At 33.6% G+C, this 24697-nt stretch overlaps 1 long non-coding RNA gene across 1 annotated transcript; it reads left to right on the top strand.

The window, feature by feature from the left end:
• Positions 1-1873: 1873 nt before the first annotated feature.
• LOC127718530 (uncharacterized) lies at positions 1874-19500 on the top strand. Its single transcript, XR_007989881.1, has 2 exons — positions 1874-2027; positions 14559-19500. It is a non-coding gene; the product is annotated as an uncharacterized LOC127718530 (long non-coding RNA).
• Positions 19501-24697: the final 5197 nt, after the last annotated feature.

The following is a 24697-nucleotide window of genomic DNA, read 5'->3' as shown; positions in this document are numbered from 1 at the left end:
TGTCCACTTCTGTGTAAAAGTGTCCCTTGAAAAGATATTCTATTTTTACCTTTGTTGGATATTTTTTCATAGTGAAATCATGTCCAAATTGCACAAAAGTCTTGTCTAATACCAAACAATTTAATTTACAATAAAATAATAATAAGACTAAATCGACATTTGTTTTTAAATATACAGTAGGAATCAATGAATTGTTTTGTCAACATGTGTATAAAACATTTCATTGTGTTTAATTTCAAATTGCTTGGCTTTCCTTCTAAATGATCTTCTTTTATTATTATTAAACTCTGGAGGGTATTGACCATCAAACAAAAGGTCATATAGCTGTTTATATTCACCACTTTCCATATTTGTTCACATCTGTGTTGTCTTTATTTACATTTCAAATTTTATGATTTAACTAATTGATTAAAACATTTCAATGATTGCTAAATTATGTCCCTTCTTTAGGGACAGAAAAAAACAGCTATATACACTATGAAAAATTGTCCCTTGTGACATATTTTTATAAAACATCTATGAAATTATGTCCAAGTACTAGAGACAATATTCTGTCCCGTGAACGAAATTTCACAGATGAAATATGAAATAAGACATATGGCAAAATTTGGGGTAATTTGCTAATTTGCATAGCGGCCATTTTGCCTTATCATGACGGCAGCCATTACAATAGGATTATATAAGCCCTTTTAATAAAAATGCCAATATGCAAATACCTATGTCGAATGAACAATTTGTTCGCATATAGGTGAATTGCACATGTTTTTTAGGCTTCTGTCCGTGTACAAATGGACATTGTCTACTCTGAAATCTTTCGGCCTTTTTAGTTTAAAAATCGGAAGCGTAACCATTGTGTAATTGCTATATAAGATCAAATAAAATGACGTAAAATCGTAAAATAGTAAGATTCAAAACAGAAATACACATGCAAGAAGATATTGTTTATGATTTGTTCGCATATAGGGAAACACCTTGTAGGTTGAATTTTAAAGTTAAATAACTTTTAACTTACCTGCTTTATTAAGTTTTCGGCCAAATTCTTTTAAAAACATGATGATTTCAACCTTCCCATTTCGTTAATAGTCAAATTTTAAGCATTTTCCCTTAGAATTACACAGCATTTTTGTAAATATCCGCCAAAGGAAGTTTTTAAAGATACAATAGTTTTAGGTACATGACGGAAAAGGACTGGATTATCCGCAAATCTATAATAAATTATATTTTCAATCTTTAGCTAAGGGAAGTAATTTGATCAAAAGGGACAAAGTCACGTGGTGCAAATGATTTAAATAAAGTACCTTTGATTTTGCCATATGAGTTCAAGAAGACACAATTTCATGGGACACTTTTTTGGCTTACACTAGCGCCGGTGATCTGAGATTACAATTATTCTCTTTGACAAAATGAATCTATAAAATATTCTTCCATATCACTACGAAGCGTATTAAAATATAGTTATCACATTGTTCAGAGGCGGATTTAGAGGGGGCCAGGCCCCCCCCCCCCCTTTTCTGGGAAAAATTTGTTGATTATATCGGGAATCACTGAAGCATGACCGGAGCGGGCCCCCTCTTAGGCATTCAGTGGGCCCCCACTTATGAAAATTTCTGGATCCGCCACTGTTGTTTTTAATTCTTTATTGTATTGGGTTTTATTCTTTTCTTATTTTTGTTTTTCGTTTGTTTGGGTTTTATTGTCTCATGGACGGTCAATAGTCCATTAGCAAACTTCTACTTACAATAACATATATCTATTGTATGCAAGATTTCTCAATGTGAAACTGACCATATACAAATTCATCCATTCAAGGATTTGTATATTGCTGTAAAACCGTCAAAATGTTTACCTGTGGCCTTTAAACATGTGGAGTTGTCTCGCTTTGGTTCCAAACAATAAATGTAAAAATAGCTTTCCTATGTTGGGGAAATTCCATGATGTCAGGAAACGGTTTAGGAATGTGAGAAGAAAGAACAATGAATGTCTTTGTTTACAATTGTGGAAATGTGTGTAAATAAATATAAGTAATGGTAAGTTCGTAACAGCGATACTTGTTTGTTTACAAGTCTCGTATGTTAATTTTTTGGACATTTACCAAATACGCGGTGGGACCACTTGAGGCCGACGCATTGGTCACATCGCATTGGATACATTTCTGATAACAGCATTTTAGATCAGCCTTTATTATCAATTTCGATAACCACTCATCAAATTCTAATTGAAATCGACCGAGGAAGTTGACTGTTGCCCTCCCCCTTTTCTTGTACGAATGTTTACTAAATGGATTTTAATACCGGTAATTGCTTTATTGATTAGAAGAATCTCTCATCTAGTGCATGAATTTGTGAAAAGAACCTAAACTTCAGACTGGCAATAAAACCTTACCGAATTGGAGCCTCTGTTTGGCTGTGTGAATTATAATTGTGGGTTGTATAAATTTGCAACCATGTCCATGATGTCAAGCCAGAATGAGGGTGTAACATCTGATGGTCATGAAGAGAAGGTACCTGCAGGCTCTTTGTGCGTTAAAGAATCCTTAAATAACATCTCTCCAAAATGTTCCAGAGACAGTCCATGTTTCCCTGTTCAACCTTACCATGCAGAACCTACTAATTGTATAAATTGTAAATTTGTTAAATTGCATGAAATATTTGCCACTGGACATTAAGCAAACAACAATCAATCAATCTTATATTGACATACAAGTAAATGAGTGGATATATATGTCCAGAAATGTTACTCAAGTGCTCTAAAACAGCATTATCTTATAATCCTATAATACAGGTACATGTAGTGGAAACAGTTGTTGGTCATGTTGGTGTGTCCATGTACTAATATAAAGATAAGGAGATGTTGTATGGTTGCCAATGAGATAACTTAATCCATCAAAGTTAAAATGAAGTGGATGGCAGCAATTAAAGGGAACCGTACGGCATCAACAATGAGAAAAACCCATAGTGTATAGTTGGCTATAAAAGGCCCCGACATGAAAAATATGAAACAATTCATATTGAGAAAAATGGCGGCCCCTATTTATAAAAAAATATGACAAACATGAATCAATGACAACCACTGAACTACAGGCTCCTGACTTGGGACAGGCACATAAAATTTTTTTCGTTTTCCGTTCTCTGACTTAAGTTTGCCTCAACCAAATGTTATGAAACTTATCCACAATGTTTATTATCACAAAACACAGATCAAGATTGAGTTTTGGTGGCGTTACTTTTACCGTTCTAGAGTTATGCCCCTTTACAAATCTCAAAATTGCTGAAATATTTGTTTCTGTTCTCTAACTTTAGTTTGCCTCAACCAAATGTTATGAAACTTATATGCACAATGCTAATTACAACAAAACACAGACAAAGATTGAATTTTGGTGGCTTCACTTCTACTGTTTTAGAGTTATGCCCCTTTAAAAATGGTAAATTGCTGAATTTTTCGTTTCTGTTCTCTAATTTAGTTACATCAACTAAATGTTATGAAACTTATAAACAATGCTTATTACCACAAAACTCAGATCAAGTTCAAATTTGGGTAGTGTAACTTTTACAGTTCTTAAGTTATGGCCCTTTATAACGTTATATGCAAGCGGGGGCATCATCTGTGTCCTATGGACACATTCCCCATTTATTTTGATTTTGGTTCATTTTTATATGTTTCAGAGTTTAGTGTGACGTTTATTAATTTTGGTTCATTTATATGTTTTGGAGCTTAGTGTGACGTCCATTGTTGCTGAACTAGTATACATTTTTGTTTAGGGGCCAGCTGAAGCCCTCCTCCGGTTGCAGGATTTTTTCGCTGTGTTGAAGACTCTTTGGTGGTTTTGGGCTGTTTTCTGCTCTTTGGTAGGGTTGTTGTCTCTTTGACACATTCCCCTTTTCCATTTCCAATTGTATTAGTCCCCTACATTGTACCTTTGTCTGTCTGTCTGTCTGTGTCTGTTTGTCTGTCTGTCAGAGTTTTCCACACTTTTTTTCTTCATGCTTGAAGATATTGATTTGATATTTGGTGTATTGTTTTATCATGGCAAGTTAAAGATCAAGTTTGAATTTTGTTGCGGTCTGATGATTTTGTGCAGAGTTATGGTCCTTGGACTTAGAAAATTCACTCAAATAATCAGTTTTCCGCACTTTTTTTTCGTCATACGTGAAGATATTGATTTGATGATTGGTACATAGTTTTATCATGACAAGTTACAGATCAAGTTCGAATTTTGTTCCAGTCTGAAGATTTTGTGCAGAGTTATTGTCCTTGGACTTATAAATTTAGCTTAAATGATTAGTCTTCCACACTTTTGTTTGTCTTGCTTGAAGATACTGACATGATATTTGTTATATAGTTTACAGCATAACAAGTTATAGATCAAGTTAGCATTTTGTTCCAGTACAATGAATTTTTAACCGGTAGGGGACTCTGTATTGCCATGCAATACTCTCAGAATGCTTTTTTAAACACTCTTTCCAAAAGACGTATGAATTTAGGCAAAAGTATTATACAATTTGGTAAATATATTTCATTTCGTTTGAAATTGGGTTTTTCCCGTTTGCTATTTGTAATACTTATATATAGATGGGACCTAGAATAACTAGTTCTGATCATGCTGATACTAGTTCTGCAACAGTACTTACTATTTATACAGTTTGATGTTAGGTGCATAAGGCACGAGAAAAGTTTTGGCAGTTTCTACATGTGGGGTTTTATGGTACTATATAAAAGTTTGGCATTTAAAAATATTAGTATCGAAGGTGCTCCCAGTTATGCTAAAAAAAAATATATGTCCGTTTAAGGTTACATACTTTAAAAAAATAAGGTAGGTAGGTTGGTATTTTCATTTTATTTTATTTTTTCATTTTTTGTGACATGATTTTGAGTCATGCGGTTTCGTCTTGTCGTGGTCCGAGTTGATCATGGGCCGAGTTTACCCGTATTTTTAATGATTGGATTATTTCCCTTGGTTATTGGTTGGAAAAAAATGGCGGCAAAGTGTTTATTTCATCACACGAGTCGCGAATTTCCTTAAAACAGCTATCATATTCACGATTGTGAACATTGGGATGTATCAGGCAATTGATTTATATTACTGACAACACTAACTTCACTTTTGACACGAGTTGTTTATTTTTCACTTTACGACGGAAATAAAATGACTTAGGGTCGGCGCTCAAAAGTAGGGTCGGTCAGGTAACCGTAAACAGACATATATTTTTTTTTTGGCCTTACGTCGAATCGAAGTTAGTCACATTAGTACATATACAGTTGCTGCTATGTTTATTACATGTATTTATATGTTGTTTGAATTGAAGAAATCTGTACAATTAAGTAAAATAAAATATTGTATTGCAAGAGAAAATAATTTGTTATTGCGAGCAACTAATCCTATTTCTGTGTTTGTCTTGTTTATATCCAATTGAATTTAGAGTAGAAATACTTTAAATTTGGACGAGCAGATCGAGGGAGAATTAAAGATCAGGAAAAAGTTGGTATAACTGTGGGTCTGAATGTAATTTGTAGATAAAGACAATAATGGATAAAAAATATAAATAATAAACAAAAATGGGATCAAAAATAAAGAAAAGAAAAATAAGCAAAAAAATAGACCATGTAGACCCTCCTAACCAAACATTCAGCTGGACCCCACATCTTGAAAATTAAACAAAAGACTTTTCTAAAATTTGTTCTGGATATCCTTTATTTCACACTTTACCCCAAAAATGAGATATTTTGCAAATATTGTCTTTAACAGCAATATTAATAAATAAATTATCAGTGTGGATTCAGGTGGGAGCGTAGAGGGCAAAATATTACCCATTGATTGGAAAAAATGTTTTGGCATATAGTCATAGAAAAAATCACATCTCTACACTTGCAGATATTTTACCATTTCAGACAATTTAAACAACCCTTTTATACTCAAACACTGGATCTGCTCTTGATTATCGAGGGTTAGGATGGGGTTTGCTGAATAGAGAATAATTGACCAAGTGTACAGAAACATGAATGGGCCAAAAAATAAAGAATATAAAAAATAGGCCAAAATGATAAGGAAAAGAGAAAAATTGGGTGATATAATACTAAGAGAATGATGGACAAAATAAATAAAAAAAAAGAGAAAAATGACCCAAAATATTAAAGAATACAGAAATGAAGGATCCAATCCAGACCCTCCTTGATAAGAGTTTTATATGATATACATTTGCACTTTTTATAGATTTCATATATATTATATGTAAAAGATGATTACAACACCCATGAGATATTAAATTCAAGTTATCTTTTAGTAACATTACCAAGAGCAATTAATTGCAACATTTTCTTGAAGAACTTGAAAATTATCAAATTGTTCCCGTATAATTTCTTTATTATATGCTGCTGCTCTACCATACATAGTGTGAGTGGGAGTGGATCCCCCGGAGAGCCCGAATTATTAAGGTTATCATGAGATATACAGATAGCTGGACCCCATTTTTGTCGAGCCTTCGACTTTAGTCGAAAAAGCGAGACATAGCGATCCTACATTCCGTCGGCGTCGTCGTCGTCGTCGTCGTCGTCGTTGTCGTCGGCGGCGTCCACAAATATTCACTCTGTGGTTAAAGTTTTTGAAATTTTAATAACTTTCTTAAACTATCCTGGATTTCTACCAAACTTGGACAGAAGCTTGTTTATGATCATAAGATAGTATCCAGAAGTAAATTTTGTAAAAATAAAATTCCATTTTTTCCGTATTTTACTTATAATTGGACTTAGTTTTTCTGCCGGGAAATATTACATTCACTCTGTGGTTAAAGTTTTTAGAATTTTAATAACTTTCTTAAACTATCCTGGGTTTGTACCAAACTTGGACAGAAGCTTGTTTATGATCATAAGATAGTATCTAGAAGGAAATTTTGTAAAAAAATAAATCCATTTTTTCCGTATTTCACTTTTAAATGGACTTAGATTTTCTGCCAGGAAACAACACATTCACTCTGTGGTTAAAGTTTTTAAAATTTTAATAACTTTCTTATACTAATTTGGATTTGTACCAAACTTGGACAGAAGCTTGTTTATGATCAAATGCTAGTATCTAGAAGGAAATTTTGTTTTCTTCCAGTTAACATTACATTCAGTCTGCAGTTAAAGTTTTTAAACATTTATTAGATTCATAAACTATCCTGGATTTTTACCAAACTTGGACAGAAGCTTCTTACAATCAAAAGGTATTGTATCAAGAGGAATATTTTTATTGATTTACTTCCTCATTTTTGTTGAGCCTGCGATTAACAGAAAAAGTAGGCGAGACACTGGGTTCCACGGAACCCTTACAAATTTTTTTATCATATTGCTTTTCTGGTCATGCACTTTGAATATATACATTGTGTAACTAAAACAAGGGATTCTCGATTTTTATGCCCCCGCCGTAGCGGAGGGGGCATTAAGTTTTACCCTTGTCCATCTGTCCGTCCGTCCCAAAATTGGTTTCCGTTCTCTAACTTAAGTTTGCCTCAACCAAATGTTATGAAACTTATACGCAATGCTTATTACCACATAATACAGATCAAGTTTGAAATTTGGTAGCGTCACTCTAACCGTTCTGGAGTTATGCCCCTTTATAAATGACAAATTACAAAAGTTTTAGTTTCCGTTCTCTAACTTAAGTTTCCCTCTACCAAATGTTATGAAACTTATACACAATGCTAATTATGACAAAACACAGATCAAGTTTGAATTTTGGTGGTGTCACTTTAACTGTTCTAGAGTTATGCCCCTTTATAAATGGAAAAATTGCGAAATTTTTAGTTTCCGTTCTCTAACTTAAGTTTGCCTCAACCAAATGTTATGAAACTTATACACAATGCCTATTACCACAAAACTCAGATCAAGTACAAATTTGGGTAGCATCACTTTTATTGTTTTTGAGTTATGTCCCTTTATAATATTGTATTCAATGGGGGCATCATCTGTGTCCATGGGGGCACATTCTCCATTTATTAGTCCCCTACCGATGAAGTCGAAGGGGACTTTAGGTTTGCACTCTGTCCGTCTGTCTGTCTGTCTGTCCTTCTGTCAGTCCGGCAAATCAGTTTTCTACACTTTTTTTCTTCATGCTTGAAGATATTGATTTGATATTTGGTATATTGTTTTATCATAACAAGTTACAGATCAAGTTCGAATTTTGTTATGGTCTGATAATTTTGTGCAGAGTTATAGTCTTTGGACTTAAAAAATTCCCTCAAATATTCAGTTTTTGGCATTTTTTTTCGTCATTCTTGAAGATATTGATTTAATAATTGGTACATTGTTTCATCGTGACAAGTTACAGATCAAGTTCGAATTTTGTTCCGGTCTGATGATTTTTTGCAGAGTTATGGTTCTTGGACTTAGAAAATTCACTCAAATAATCAGTTTTCCGCACTTTTTTTGTCATGCTTGAAGATATTGATTTGATAATTGGTATATAGTTTTATCATGACAAGTTACAGACCAAGTTTGAATTTCCTTTTCGGTTTGATGATTTTTTGCAGAGTTATGGTCCTTGGACTTAGAAAATTCACTTAAATTATCACTTTTTTTCGTCATGCTTAAAGATATTGACTTGATATTTGTTGTATAGTTTACACCATGACAAGTTATATATCAAGTTAGCATTTTGTTCCAGTACAATTAATTTTTAACTGGTAGGGGACTATGTATTGCCATCTAATACTCTCAGAATGCTTGTTTTTATACGACCGCAAAAATTAAAAAATTTTTGGTCGTATATTGGTATGACGTTGGCGTCGTCGTCGTCTGGCGTCGTCCGCCGTCGTCCGAAGACACATTGGTTTTCGCACTCTAACTTTAGTTTAAGTGAATGGATCTCCATGAAATTTTACCATAAGGTTCAATACCACGAAAGGAAGGTTGGGATTGATTTTGGGGGTTATGGTACCAACAGTTAAGGAATTAGGGGCCAAAAAGGGGCCAAAAATAAGCATTTTGTAACTTTCAGACAATAACTTGTGTGTAAGTGTATGGATCTCTCTGACATTGTACCACAAGGTTCCATATCTCAAAGGGAAGGCTGTAATTGATTTTGGGGGTAATTGCCTCAAAATTTTAGGAATTAGGGGCCAAAAAAGGGGCAAAAAACAAGCATTTTTCTAGTTTCATGACAATAACTTGTGTGTAAGTGTTTGGATTTTTCTGAAATTGTACTACAAGGTTTCATATCACAAAGGGAAAGCTGGAATTGAGTTCGGGGGTAATTGCCTGAAATGTTTAGGAATTGGGGGCCAAAAAGGGGCCAAAAATAAGCATTTTTCTAGTTTCAAGACAATAACTTGTGTTCAAGTGTATGGATCTCTCTGAAATTGTACTGCAAGGTACCATACCACAAAGGGAAGGCTGGGATTGAGTTTGGGGGTGATGAATCATAAGGGGGTTCAAAAAATTTGGGGGGGGGGATTTTATTTTTTTTCTTTTTTTTTCTTTTTTTCCTTTTTTTTTTCTTTTAAAATTTTCCATTTTAAGTTGGTTATTTCTGATTTCTATTTAAAAGCAAATAATAATGATATGGTAGGAGATACACACCAAACAGGATGTGTAAATTTTTATATAATAAGTATTGTGCAATAGCAAGAAATTTTCAATTGCACAGTATTGCACAATAGCAAGAAATCTTCAATTGCACAGTATTGCGCAATAGCAAGAAATCTTCAATTGCACAGTATTGCGCAATAGCAAGAAATATCCAATAGCACAATATTGCGCAATAGCAAGAAATTGTCAATTGTACAGTATTGCGTAATAGCAAGAAATATTCAATTGCACAGTATTGTGCAAAAGAAGATACTTCTTATAAATTGCTTATTTCTTGATCAATTTCAATGGGGTTTTATTCTTGAATTCTTGGGGTTCTTTAATATGCTGAATATAACCGTGTATTAAGTTTTTGGATTTTGGGCCCCGTTTTTAAATTGGTCCACATTGAGGTCCAAAGGGTCCAAAATTTAACTTTGTTTGATTTCATCAAAAATTGAATTATTGGGGTTCTTTGATATGCCGAATCTAACCGTGTATTTAGATTCTTAATTTTTGGTTCCGTTTTCAAATTGGTCTACATTAAGGTCCAAAGGGTCCAAAATTAAACTTAGTTTGATTTTAACAAAAATTGAATTTTTAGTGTTCTTTGATATGCTGAATCTAAACATGTATTTAGATTTTTGATTATGGGCCCAGTTTTCAAGTTGGTCCAAATCGGGTCCAAAATTAAACTTTGTTTGATTTCAACAAAAATTGAATATATGGGGTTATTTGATATGCTGAATCTAACCATGTATTTAGATTTTTGGGCCCCGTTATCAACTTTGTCCACATTGAGGTCAAAAGGGTCCAAAATTAAACTTTGTTTGATTTCATCAAAAATTGAATTCTTGGGGTTCTTTGATATGCTGAATCTAACCATGTATTTAGATTTTGGATATTGGACCATAATAGGTGAATGTCCAATTTAAAATTTTTAAGTTCTTAGACCACATTCATTCTGTGTCAGAAACCTATGCTGTGTCAAATATTTAATCACAATCCAAATTCAGAGCTGTATCAAGCTTGAATGTTGTGTCCATACTTGCCCCAACTGTTCAGGGTTCGACCTCTGCGGTCGTATCAAGCTGCGCCCTGCGGAGCATTTTATTTTAGTTATGTTCATTGAAAGGACAGACTAGCCAGTGGTGGATCAAAAGGGGGCGGGGTCCAGGGGATGTAACCCCCCTTTTCTTTTGACGATCAATGCTTTTGAATGGGGAAATATGGTTGGAACCCCCCTTTATCCTGGGTTGGAAACCTCCTTTTAAAAATGGCTGGATCTGCTGCTGGACCCCATTTTAGTTTAATTAGTAACTAGTTTTAGTTATATATTAAAAATTTATGGAACACTGAGTTAGTAATCACCAGAAAAGCAATATAATGTTTGTTTTTCTTTTAATTGGTACATAGGTAATATAGCAACGTACGTAGTAAAAGGTACGTTATTATACGGATGTTTTATGAGGGTCTGGATGGGGTTGACAGAATAGAGAATAATGGGCTAATACTGCAGAAAAATTAGCCAGAATAATGCATGGGTGCTAACATATGAACATGATGAAGAATAGAGAGTAATGAGAGCAAAATATAAAGAGTCTAGAGAAAAATGACATAAAAAATTAAAGAATATAGAAATGAAGGACACCCTAATATAACCAGACCCTCTTTTATGGATGGTAAACATTTATAAAACATGCGTAAAACGTACGCATTACTGATTCGACGTGTCAATGAAGATACAAAGGTCACCACAGGTTGTTAACGGGTGGCGCTCCTCCAGCTTTAAATGTTAGCACAGCCCTTGGATTTCCAGCACCATTCTTATTTTCTCTTATAATGAGATACTTTTGTAAACTTTTAAGTTGAAATACTTGAATAAAGTTTTATTTTTTGTTATAAAATTAAAATAATACTTTTTTGTACACACACGTATGATGTATCTAATATTATTGCAAACGGCATTGTTAGGTAACGTCTGAGGTTTAAAATTTATATTATGAATATTTTTCAACGGTTAGAATTATTTTATAAGCTCAACCCTTGAAAATCTTTCTTTCGTGACATTCATGATATCATGGTATCACTTTATCCGATGCCTATTTTAATTCTGACTACATCAATTGAATGTATGTTTTCGCCATCAAGTTTATCATCCTTTAAACGTACACATCTGTAGGTTGTGCAAATGTTCTATAAGTCCGTAAATCGTCCTAGTTTTATTTTTCATTCTTAAACCGTCTGATTTTATGGGTACCTGTAAAGTGCGAATCGAAATAAAAACGGAACGGAACGTAACAGAATTAAACTAAACGAAACGAAATATGACGAAACAAAGCAAAATATTCCATAACGAAATGAAATATGAAGGAAAGAAACGAAACGAACAAAACATTTAATTAAATGTTAAAATAAAAAATAAAACAAGAAGCAGAACTGAAAAAAAAAAAAATATTTATTTCTCAAAAAACGGGGAATTAATTAATTGATGAGAAACCACCCAATTCGTCCACATTTTTCACTGACTTTAACAGCACAGATCTCTTGAACTGTATTTCAAAACCATTATTTTTTATTCGTATTATTTGTATTCAAAAGATGTTGTTTTTCTTTAAACGAATCGAATCAGCTGAATTTAATGAATAACAAATATGACAATAAGCAACTAAAGTAGTTTTGTCACATCGACTTACTTATATGTTAATCGATGATGTGAACTTTGAAAAAAAATATCAAATTACGGTTTTGTCCAAGAAAAAAATGTTTAAAGACCAGTATCCCGATATTTTGAAGGCCCTTTCAGAAGCTATTTAAAGCGTTACAGATAATCATACAGAACAATGCGGATTTTTATGCCCCCGCCGTAGCGGTGGGGGCATTAAGTTTTACCCTTGTCCGTACGTACGTACGTACGTACGTCCCAAAATTGGTTTCCGTTCTCTAACTTGAGTTTGCCTCAACCAAATGTTATGAAACTTATAAACAATGCTTATTACCACAAAACACAGATCAAGTTTGAATTTTGGTGGCGTCACTTTAACCATTCTAGAGTTATGTCCCTTTATAAATGGAAAAATTGCAAAATTTTTATTTTCTTCTAAATATCAAGTAATTTTTAAAATTGGAGTTATCTTCCTTTGACCATGATTATAGTTGAATCAACTACAATCAATGCTTTATACAATGCAATGTTTAATTTTGACTTCCACTGATAAAACACAGATCAAATTGAATATGGGTAGTGTCACTTTAACCATTATTGAGTTATGCCCCTTTATAAATCGAAAGATTGCAAAATTTTTAGTTTCCATTCTGTAACTTAAGTTTGCCCCAACCAAACATTATGAAACCTATACACAATATTCATTACCACATAACTAAGATCAAGTACAAATTTTTTGTTTCCGTTTTCTAACTTTAGTTTGCCTCAACCAAATGTTATGAAACTTATACACAATGCTTATTATTTCATAATACAGATTAAGTACGAAATTTGGTGGCGACACTTTTACCATTCTTGAGTGATGTCCCTTTATAAACATAAAAATTGCTGAATTTTTCGTTTCCATTCTCTAACTTTAGTTTGTCTCAACCAAATGTTATAAAACTTATAGACAACCGTTCTAGAGTTATGCGTGTTTACAAATAGAAAAATTGCTGAATTTTTAGTTTCTGTTCTCTACTTAAGTTAGCCTCAACCAAATGTTATGAGACTTACACACAATGCTTATTACCACAAAACTCAGATCAAGATCAATATCAAATTTGGGTAGCGTCACTTTTACCGTTCTTCAGTTATGTCCCTTTATAACTATATGACATGCAAGCGGGGGCATCATCTGTGTCCACATGTGGACACTATCCACATTTATTTCATAATTAATCAAAAGGCATAACTTCGAATTGATTGATTGTTATAGACTAAAGGAAATTTAGTCCCTTTTCGTTATTGTTTTTGTTATACACTTTCAATCCCAAGTTTTTGCTTGATAAAGCGCCCGGCAATTAGGAGCAACAGTAAAAACTGACCTACTCACAGTAAGCCGAACGGTAAGATAGAGTGACATGTGTTTCCGAACACTCTTACCTTGAAGACTTCCATGTGGAAAAAAATGACAGCAGTGTACATTCATATCACTTAATTTATTTGTGTTTTCTTAATCAGTATGTACATATATGCTACTGAACGTTGAGCAATATTGTACAATACACTTGTATTCAATTATTTTAACATTCTTGCAGTCAGCAGTAAGGTAGTGTTGATATTGAAATATGTTTTTTGTGTTGTCATTGTGTGTGTGTGCGTTGTTATGTCACTCTCGGAGAGGACTTGCGTATGCTAAACCTGTTGCACAATCTACTTTAATCTACTAGTATTTTGGATAAAAAACATTGTTTAAACTAAACTAATTAAAATCTTGGACAAAACCGTATTTTGATATATTTTTTAAAGTTCACATCATCGATTAACATTTTGATAAGTTGATGCGACAAAACTGAATATGGTAGACTTCTTTGGTTGCTTTTTGTCATATTTGTTTTTCGTTAATTGTTTTAGAACAAATAAGCCGTTGGGTTTCTCACTTTATCGTTTATCATGTTGTGTTTGCTCATTTATAATACGGGTTTTGCTCAGAGTTGATTGTCGTACGGTGAGTCACAAAAGTGCAAATATCCCTTAATAAAAAAAAGCGTATATCCAGTATCCTTTAATTCTCTATTATACGCGCTATTAACATTTTTCGAAACCCCTTGTAGAGGTATCTATAAGTCAAATATACACGCATATACTAATAATACCACATTTAGATCTAGAGTAGTTATCAGAGAGCCGATAAGTATTTTCTGCAAATGGTACATTTATTTAGATAAAGTGTGTAAAAATAAGGTCTTATTAATTATTTTCCGAGTTAAATGAAACTTGACTCCCAGTAAATCAAACAAGTTAATCTCTTGATTTAGTTTTAGGTTATTTTAAATGTTGAGTTCGTTTCGATTTGTTTTTTCTTATTTTTCAGAACTTGTGAAGTGAACCGGAAATGGCAATGGAATCTCTTGGACTAATACTTATGATACCGTTTTGTGTATGTTTTATTTTACTTTTTGTTGTATGCTGCTTTGCAGAACAACTTAAACGAATGTGTCGAATGCCAAGTCAGTTGCCTCGCAGTCAAACTGACACTAGAAGGCGTAGAAATCGCCGTAGCAGACGATTATATGACTTATCAGGTCCCCCCGAAGAAGGGAGACGACCCACTGAGGAAGACGTAGAAGCCTTACTTAGAAGTCGAAGACGGACAGAATCCGGTGATTCTACGGACACTCAGTCCTGTCCATGTAATGTGGTCATCATTACAAACGAAAGTGGCATGACATCATACGTTGAATCTCAAAGTTTTCTAAATTTGGCGGGATTATCAGCTTCACAAACATTGCAGCTGTCTGGACCTTTAAGTATCTCGCAGACTGTGATAACAAATGTAGCGCAAAATGCCGGAGAGTCATACGGTTCAGCACGGTCATTGGGTCAATCGAATCTATCATTTACTGTTATTGAACATCATCAGTCTCAAACTGAACAAAATCAAAGTCAAAGTTGACGAAGATACTTAAAGAAGTCTGTGATAGTAGTGAGAATATATTGTGTGTTCAGTTAGACACATGAACATAACGCTTTAAATGGAGTATAACTGTGTGTTTAGAAAGCCATATGAACATAATGTTTTACAGAGAATCTATACTGTTCTTAGTTGAACAAATGAACATAATCTTAAATAAGTTGATTTGAATTTTATTTTTATTTGAATTGAACAAAACGCTTGAAACATTACTTACAAAGGGCATCTTAAACACTAGATGGTCATATGAACATAATGTTTTACTGTACTGTTGAACAATGAACAAAACATACTTTAGTAACTTGAATTAAAATTTGAGTTTATTTGAATTGAACAAAATACTTTAAACGTTATTTGCAATGAACATCTTAAGGGCATACAATACAGATACAGGGGAGGTAATGACGTTGCTAACGTAAAATATTATTTTTCGCGACGTCAAACTGTTCCATATCGAGAAAAGATGCATTTTTCGACTGATTTTTATTATTGAAACTGATATAACTGAAAAACGAGTTCATGGACCCCTCTTTTTATGACTCTTGGCTTGATTATGTATGAAGATTATGTGTGCCAATTTTTATGAACATTTCACCGATGATTTTTTTTAAAATTAGATAAATATACAGCCAAAAATGCCGTGTTTTGACTAAAATCATGAAAATGAGATAAAATGACTTATTTCTAAAGAATTGTTACACAAATTCAAAACATACTTTTGTAGAGAAGATATTCCAGATGTTTTTACAAAAATCCTCTTGCGTTTATCTTTTGAAACAAAAAGTTAGGTATGACTTTTATAAGGACAGACAAATGTCCAAGAAACCGAAATGTCCAGTAAATGTCTAAAATTTCGATCTCATTTATCTCTAAAAATACCACATGAAGGTATATTTTTTATTACATTTTTGAATTGCCTAGGTGAAAAAAGCTTGTATGCAAACTTTCTCCAAAAATTCACTCTGGGATCAAAACTGTATCGTATGCCCTTAAACACTAGTTAGTTGAATTGAATTTTGTGTTTATTTGAATGGGTGAAAATACCTTAAACAATACTTGCGAATGGCATCTTGAGCATTAGTTAGTTGAATTGAATTTTGTGTTTATTTGAATTGGACATAAAACATTAAACAATACTTTCCAAGGGCATCTTGAACACTAGTTAGTTGAATTGAATTTTGTGTTTATTTGAATTGACTAAAATACTTTAAACAATATTTGTCATGGGCATCTTGGACACTGTAAAAAGGTCTTACAGAAGGGTTATCCGTGCAAAACTTCAGATTAGCAAAGCCTAGACTCTAATCCCATGTAAAATTATCGTGTGTTTTTATTTTTGCTGAATTTGATTTTAAGATAAAATCACCAAAAATATCCCATTGCCTAAATTGGTTTTCAATGTATATTAGAATCAGGGAGAAGAAAAGCGCTAAAATAAGACGTTTGAACATATAAATGCAGCAATTTAAGCTCCAAGAAAATAAACAGGTTTACTGAGCATCTTGTTTACACCTTACTACTGTATTTGTACTACCGGAGCCTCAGTGTATGATTAATCGAGGTATTTCACCGATTGTTGCAATGTGTGTGTGACTCCTATCTTAGTAGTTTAGGATTGCCAGATTTTTCACATGTGATTGTAAAAATTTGGAATGAAAGGGTATCAGACACCAAAATCTTCAAATTTAGTGTAAGAGGAAAGAAAAATAAGTCGAACAAAGTTTGATAAAAAAAATTGTTTATGCTTGATGATGTCTTTTCAATACAGATTTGAGATTTTTACTCGAAATTGGGCAAAAGCTATAAAATTATATTTCAAGGACATGTATTAGGAGATATAACATTTCAAACTACATACATGAATCTGTGATGTTAATGTTAAAGTTTTAAAGACTTTTTAAAAATGACAATATTTATAAATATCTGCAAATTTTTTAAAGTTATATTTATAAAATTTTCTTACCTGTATTTATATACACCTTTTATAGAAAAATTTGAACCTACAAATATATCTGCTACACTTGTAATTATTAAGAAGTGCCATATTTGAAACAAGTGCTAAATATTGTATTTTTACATAATTTTTTACTGTAGAATATAATTGAAATCATCATGCATTGTCATTTTAAACATTTTAGCAATTAAATCTTACAATTTGAAAGGATTCAAACAAATGCAGAGGTAGAGAAGTTAAAAGCAGCATCCATTTAACTTTCTTGCTTCATAACAGAAACCCCTGTTTTAGATATATATTTAGTTTCTTAGTCAGTGCCGATACAGTGTGCTAAATGATTTCATTTACACCATAAAAATTGGTGGTGCTCCTAAGAAAGGAGACTTATACAGAGCATAAATATATAATAAGAATATGAGTAAAAGCATTATTATACATTACTTATATTTTGTTCAAAGAGGCATTTGATATTATAAGAATATGAGTTAATTTATAATTGACCTACTATTTTCAAGCAAGTTTTTCAATAATTCATTTTATTTTACAAAGAAAAATTAAAGCAGGCATGACTTATACATATTTTATCATTTATTGTAATTTTGTTTCATCTTTGTACATTGTTGTAAAAGTATCCTTTGTTTTAATTTGTATATTCTTTCCCTCACCAAGAAATATGCTGTCTGAGTGGATTTTTTCGCTAAAATGTCGTATCAATTAGCTAAAATGTCATCCATCGTTGTTAACGTAGTTTTACAAACTTCAATCAACCAATCAATCTATTGATGTTTTATTTGAACAAGCTTAGTAGTTAATTAATATTGCATGGGTATACCGTAATGGCATTGATTGAAAATCTGTGTTATTTTCTGTTAAATCTATTGTGTATTTTTTTCTAGACTGTTGAATTAAGGATATTGTATAAAAATTTCTGTTATGTTAAATACTGTATGTGGACCTCTTGTGTCATTGGGGTGCCATCTCATTGACGTAGATCACATATCTTTTCTTCCAAATTTTGATGTCAATAGATACAAAAATATACTGGTAATTTTAGCAATACTATAACAAATGCCCATATGAAGGCCCATACTTTTAGTATAAAATATTTTCCAGGGTACATTTAGAAACTTTTCAGGGTATCATTAAGTTTTTCAATATTTGAGGGCACTGTTTCATATTATGTGGGTATATGTTTAACCTAGCATTTTTTTCATTGTTATATTTTATTAGTATTATTGCATCACATTTTAAAGTTTATTACCTACACTGGAGCTTATGTGGATTATGTCATTTCCGCCTGTCCTCTCTGGGTGGGTTATTTCTGCCATCTTAAATTCAACCTTACATATTTACAATTCTTATGATAAAGGAAAGGGAATGGCATGCGATGACAGATTTCGTACATTAATTTTGGTCACCCTGTGGCCCCTTCCACCGAGGAAAAGCAAACATATCAAAATCCACCTAAGCTGTAGTGTAATTGAAGATCAATATAATTGTATATTGTATTCATGCTTACAATACTCTTTTTCAAGGTAATATTAGAACAGTTGTTTAGTGAGTTTTAAATGCTCATAGTGGGAAAGCTAAGATAATCATGTCTTTGAAAGTATTTGTACTACTTAAAAGTTTCATAAAATTATATGTCATTCATCTGATTCATTGAGGTTGTGAGTTCGAACCCCGCACGTGAAAGGTGCGTTCAACTCTGATCTCAATTGACTATGATCTCCAGTTTTCCTGCCGAGGGTCGGTGGTTGTCTCAGGGCAATCTGGCTTCCTCCACCAATTAAAACTGACCTCCACGATTTAGCCAATAGTGCTAAAAGTGTCGGAAAACACAAACAATCAATCAACTGATTCTTAAACATTTTTTTCTTTATTTACTTATATCGAGTAAACGAGCTTTTCGTTTGTTGTTCAGTATATAGACGCAAATAAGAAAATCCTACATCATTATCATTATTTATAAGTGCATACTTTTACCCCGAGGGCTCGAGTACGTGGTTTTGTGACATAACAATAAAACAGCTGCATAAAAAAGTTGGATTTATTCCTGATTATAGATAAAAAGAGATAATATCAATCCCAAAATGTTTGTAATGGCAAAGTAGTTTTTTTTTTCAAAGCAAAATTATGATAAAGTAAGTTCACAAAAAACAATCCTTTCAGGAAATTAAGCAATGTGGATTTTGCTCTTGTTTTCTGATTTGCATCTACAATGTGACGTTACTTAATAGCTTTGAAAGTACAATCCATCAGTAGGTGTTTTAGTCTGTAGTAAATCAAGCTGAAATAACCAAGTTTGTGTTTTTATGTATATTTGTGTTATCAAACTTGAATGTTTTAATATTTTTTGTGTAATGAATAAAATATCAACTCTTGCAATGTTTTTATCTTATATCTGTTTCACCAATAGATTGAAGGATGCTGATAGGTCAGATGGCAATTTAAATGCAAACTAATGCTTGCAAATACGCTAATCATACTTTCCCTTACCCCAAATAGTTGACTGGAAAATTACTGGTGTATAGGACTTTTCCCACCCATCAGTTTAACAGGAGCGTCCGTTTGGCTGTGCGGTATGCATTAACATGACTAATACGGTGCCACATCCGATCAGGATGGGGACGTTAAATCCTATGTCTCATAAAGGGGAGGCGCAAAACTTCACACGATAAAGAACCCACAAAACAGCTTATACGAGGGGACAGTATGTGTTGTTAGGCAAGATTTCTGCCCATACCCCACATGCATCACAGCTCACGTGGATTTTGTCATTTCTAATCGTCCACGGTGAAAGATTTTATATTTTTTTTGTCTTTCATTGTAGGAAAAGATCCAACGTTACATACAGAAATTTAGTAGAGCTTTTGAATTCAAAATGTTTGAACAAATCTATGATTAAATTTGGATGGAAGTGGGCATGTGCAAATGAAAAATCTACATGAACTCAGTTTATCCTTTTTTTCATTAAATTCGTGGTTGAATTCTGGTGGAAGTTGGCCTTTGAAAATGAAAAATCTACGAACTTTAATTTATAATTTTTTTCAAGTTGATGTCGTTATTTCCCGCCCTACATCCCAATCTACACACTTTGCAGAACCTACTTATTGAAATTTTTTGATAAAATTCTCGTCCTGAATGTACATGCAGTATTTGCCACTGGACGTTTAGCAAAGATCAATCAATAATTTTACACCATAAAGGTAAACCATAGACGTTGACCCCACAGTATAAACTCAATAGATCAAGTCTCGAATATCTCGGGTCAAGTTAGAACCCAAAATTCCGAAACAGTTTGCTGAATACGGCTAAAAGAGAGGCAGAACATACCAAAGGAGCTTTCAAAACACACAAGTCAAGAGAAACTGTCAACGCAATCGCTAAGTTGCTTATACATGCCTGTTGGTAGAAAACCCGTTGAGATTCGAATAACATGAAAAATTCAACAGTTAGTAAACAGTGAGTTTATAAAACTGACAATATCAATGGTATATTTCATGTCAACACAGAAGTCCTTGCTACTGTGCTGATGATACTCCAGGGAACCCAAGCAATGCCACCGACCCAGTGGTTGAATATCAGAGATTTCCTTTCATAGCTAAAAATGTTTTACATGAAACGAAAGATAACTCCAATGTCAGATCGCAGTAAACTGGGATCCGTGTCCACTTTTTGCTTCCTGTAAGGTCCAACAGTGAGCCAGGATACCAGGTTAAAAATCGGATATGACTAAGTGGCCACTTCGAAAGCCGATCTTCATCTTTTAATTTGAACTCCCAAAAAGTACTGTCCGTTCCACTACTACTAATTTGCTGTCCTAGAATAAATGTTCACAATTGTAACTGATTTCAACCGTTTTCCAAATTATTTTTGATGATGTATATTAAACAATCGGTGTCAATCAGCGGATTTTTAAACAGTCTACAGATATGTTATGAAATCTTAAGTCACAATTTCAATTATATCAAAGAAAGTGATTTCTTCCATCTCTTACTATTATTCCTCATGCTTAATTTGAACAGGTCATTTGAAAGATCGACTGCCTCTTCTAATATCACAGGGCTAAATTTGTAGAAAACTACAGCAATTCAAACAACACTGACCATATACACAGGCAAAATTTGCTCACATGAATTTCAAATGAATCTCGCATGAAAAATTTCACGTGAGATTCATCTCAAAAAAGCCTGATCATTCCATCGTTTCTATGACAGTTCGTATAATCGAAAAAATATACCACAAGACTAACAATCCTCAACTTGCAACGCCTCTCCGTAGGCAAAAAGAGGACTACTGGATTCGACAATTGGGAACTGCAACACCATATGGTTGCAATGACAAAATTGATGGTATAGGTATTCTATCTAGTCCTTCCTGTAGCTCGGTGAAATTCAATGTGATGAATATTTTCAACTCTACTCCTCGACGTAGACGCAGTCATGGTCATCGTCATTATACATCACCTACTTTGCATGATGTCTCTATTAATGACTTGCTGCCATTTATACAAAAGCCATTAGGTATTCATCACATTCGCACGAAACTGTATTCATTACCCCTTTCAAAACTTCATTCTCTGTTCAATTTATATTTGGAAACCACTGTTACAAACCCTCATTCAAACCAATACAAACTTACAGCTATCATTTCGGATATTGCAAGTCACCGACTTTTCAAACCAGTTCGCATTGGAAAAGATGACAAAGAGAAAAGATCTTTTCTTAAACTTTCCTTTGCCAACAAAGGTCTCGATGTCGTCAACTTAGGCAATATCCTTCATCATAAATTAGTTCAGTCGAAAATACCTCCTTATTTTAAAGATCAGTCTGTACCAATAATTTCTTATACCTATACCAAACCAATTGCAACTAAAATTTTCAATTACAAACACGTTTTGCACTCTCAACATTGACGACTTCAAGTCTAAACCTCCTGATTGCACCTGTGCTAGTTCCCAATTCACATATAATCCGGCTGGCCACGTTATTACCGGAGACCTCAACATTGTCAATAACACTTCCCTGCGAAATTTGTTATCCAAAGGTCCGAAATATCGGGAGCCTAAATCCATCAATTGGAAATACAACTTCAAAATACTGATGGATTCGGTCGATGATTATGCCAGGCAATGGGCTAAACGCAAGAAAGAAGACGTAGATACTCTTTCCGAATGGATTAAGGCTGTGAGGTCGTTGATACAAATCCGAATTAAGAAACTAAATGGGCATATCATTACCCACGCTACATCAATTTTTAAAGACCCAAATGTTGCAAAACACTTGACCTACCTCCATGACAAATATGTTGTTGTCCCCGCAGATAAAGCCCCAAACAACATCGTTTTTGTGTGAAAATATCATTACATAAACTGCTTGATAAATGAATTAGGTATTGACAATTCAGTTGGAAACTCAACATATACCCTCACGACACTTACGATAGAGGAAATCCTGGATAATCATAGGTCTGTTCTATGTTCCTTTGGAATTTCAACTAAAGATGAAGAACTGGATCTTCCATCACTGTATTGGATACCTAAACTACATAAGTATCCTTACAAACAACGGTATATTGCTGGGTCTTCCAAGTGCTCCACGAAACCTCTTTCTAAATTATTAACATCTATTTTATCAGCAATCAAAGCCGGGCTCCAAAGTTATTGTGAAACTGCCTATTCTAGAGGTGGCGTCAATCAGATGTGGATACTAAAAAATTCCAAAGATCTTTTAGAGTACATACAATCTAAGACTCTCTCATCTTGCAATAGTATTAAACTTTTCTACACTTTACACAAGTATTCCCCATTCCAAACTAAAAGACAAATTGAAAGAGTTGGTATTACTTTGTTTCATTAAAAAGAATGGCGAACGTAGATACAAGTATCTTGTCTTGGGGAGGGATAAATCCTACTTTGTAAAGAATCACTCTGATTCAAACAAAAAATTCTCTGAAACTGACATTATCAAGATGCTTGATTTCTTGATTGACAATACATTTGTTACGTTTGGAGGACGTGTTTTTCAACAGACTGTCGGAATTCCAATGGGAACCAATTGTGCCCCTCTTCTTGCCGACTTGTTTCTTTATTATTATGAGGCTGACTTCATACAGGAACTTCTTAGGAAGAAAGATAAGAAGTTAGCAATGTCCTTTAACTCTACATTCCGCTATATAGATGATGTTCTCTCACTAAATAATACAAAATTTGGTGACTATGTTGAACGAATCTATCCCATCGAACTAGAGATAAAGGATACTACAGATACAGTTAAGTCTGCCTCATATCTTGACTTACATCTAGAAATTGACAAAGGGTCGGTTGAAAACAAAACTTTACGACAAAAGAGATGATTTCAGCTTCCCAATTGTGAACTTTCCATTTCTATGTAGCAACATTCCAGCAGCGCCTGCATACGGAGTATATATCTCCCAGTTGATACGATATTCCCGGGCTTGTGTTTCCTATCATGATTTCCTTGATAGAGGATTGCTGCTCACAAGGAAGCTATTAAACCAAGAGTTCCAAATGGTGAAGTTGAAATCATCCCTTCGTAAATTTTACGGACGCCATCACGAGTTGGTTGACAGTTATGGAATAACCGTTTCACAGATGATATCGGATATGTTCATTATGTCGTAACTACAATACCCTTCCCTTTTCACGAATGTGACTTACCGAATTAGACTATTTACCGGATTTGTAATAACATAAGCAACACGACGGATGCCACATGTGGAGCAGGATCTGCTTACCCTTCCGGAGCACCTGAGATCACCCCCAATTTTTGGTGGGGTTCGTGTTGCTTAGTCTTTAGTTTTCTATGTTGTGTCATCTGTACTATTATTTGTCTGTTTGGTTTTTTATTTTTGGCCATGGCGTTGTCAGTTTGTATTCGATCTATGAGTTTGACTGTCCCTCTGGTATCTTTCGTCCCTCTTTTATACATGAAACTCACGTGAAAATTTTCATGTGAATTTCACATGAATTGAGATTCACATGAATGTCATGTGAAATTTTTCACGTGAACTTTACAAAAAACAAAATTGGTAGTTTTCATGATTTTGATTTAACTTGAAAACAGATGCTATTTGAATTACTTTATTTACGCGAGTTTCATGAACTGATTTCACGTGAGTTTCACGTATTACCTCGTTTGAGGTGAAATTCATGTGAATTTCATGTGAGATTCAGATGATTTAAAATTCACGTGAAATTGTTTTAGAGTGAAATTTCCCTGTGTAATCGTTAGAATTGATTAACAACATAATTCTCGAGTTTTGTAAATTGGCCTTTCAACAAAAAAGTTGGTATTCCAATAGGTACTAACTGGACATATGCACATCTTCTGTACAAAACAATCTAAAAGGCGAAACAAAAAGGATCTTTTCAAGTTCTTCAATTTTACGTTCAGGTTAATTTGTGATGTACTGTCACTCAATAACCCGCAGTTCATCCAGTGTTTGCTTGCATCTCTTATATCCCAGAAAACTTGACAGTATTTGATACTACAGAAACTAGAAGGTCTGCTTCATATATTTCCCCCCTTAAAATTGATGCAGATTGACGACTTCAAACTAT

The sequence above is a fragment of the Mytilus californianus genome, unplaced genomic scaffold, assembly GCF_021869535.1.
Source record: "Mytilus californianus isolate M0D057914Y unplaced genomic scaffold, xbMytCali1.0.p SCAF_10, whole genome shotgun sequence".
In the NCBI taxonomy this organism is placed as follows: Eukaryota; Metazoa; Mollusca; class Bivalvia; order Mytilida; family Mytilidae; genus Mytilus; species Mytilus californianus.
The sequence above is the reverse complement of the archived record's forward strand: the minus strand, read 5'-3'. Positions and strand labels throughout refer to the sequence as shown.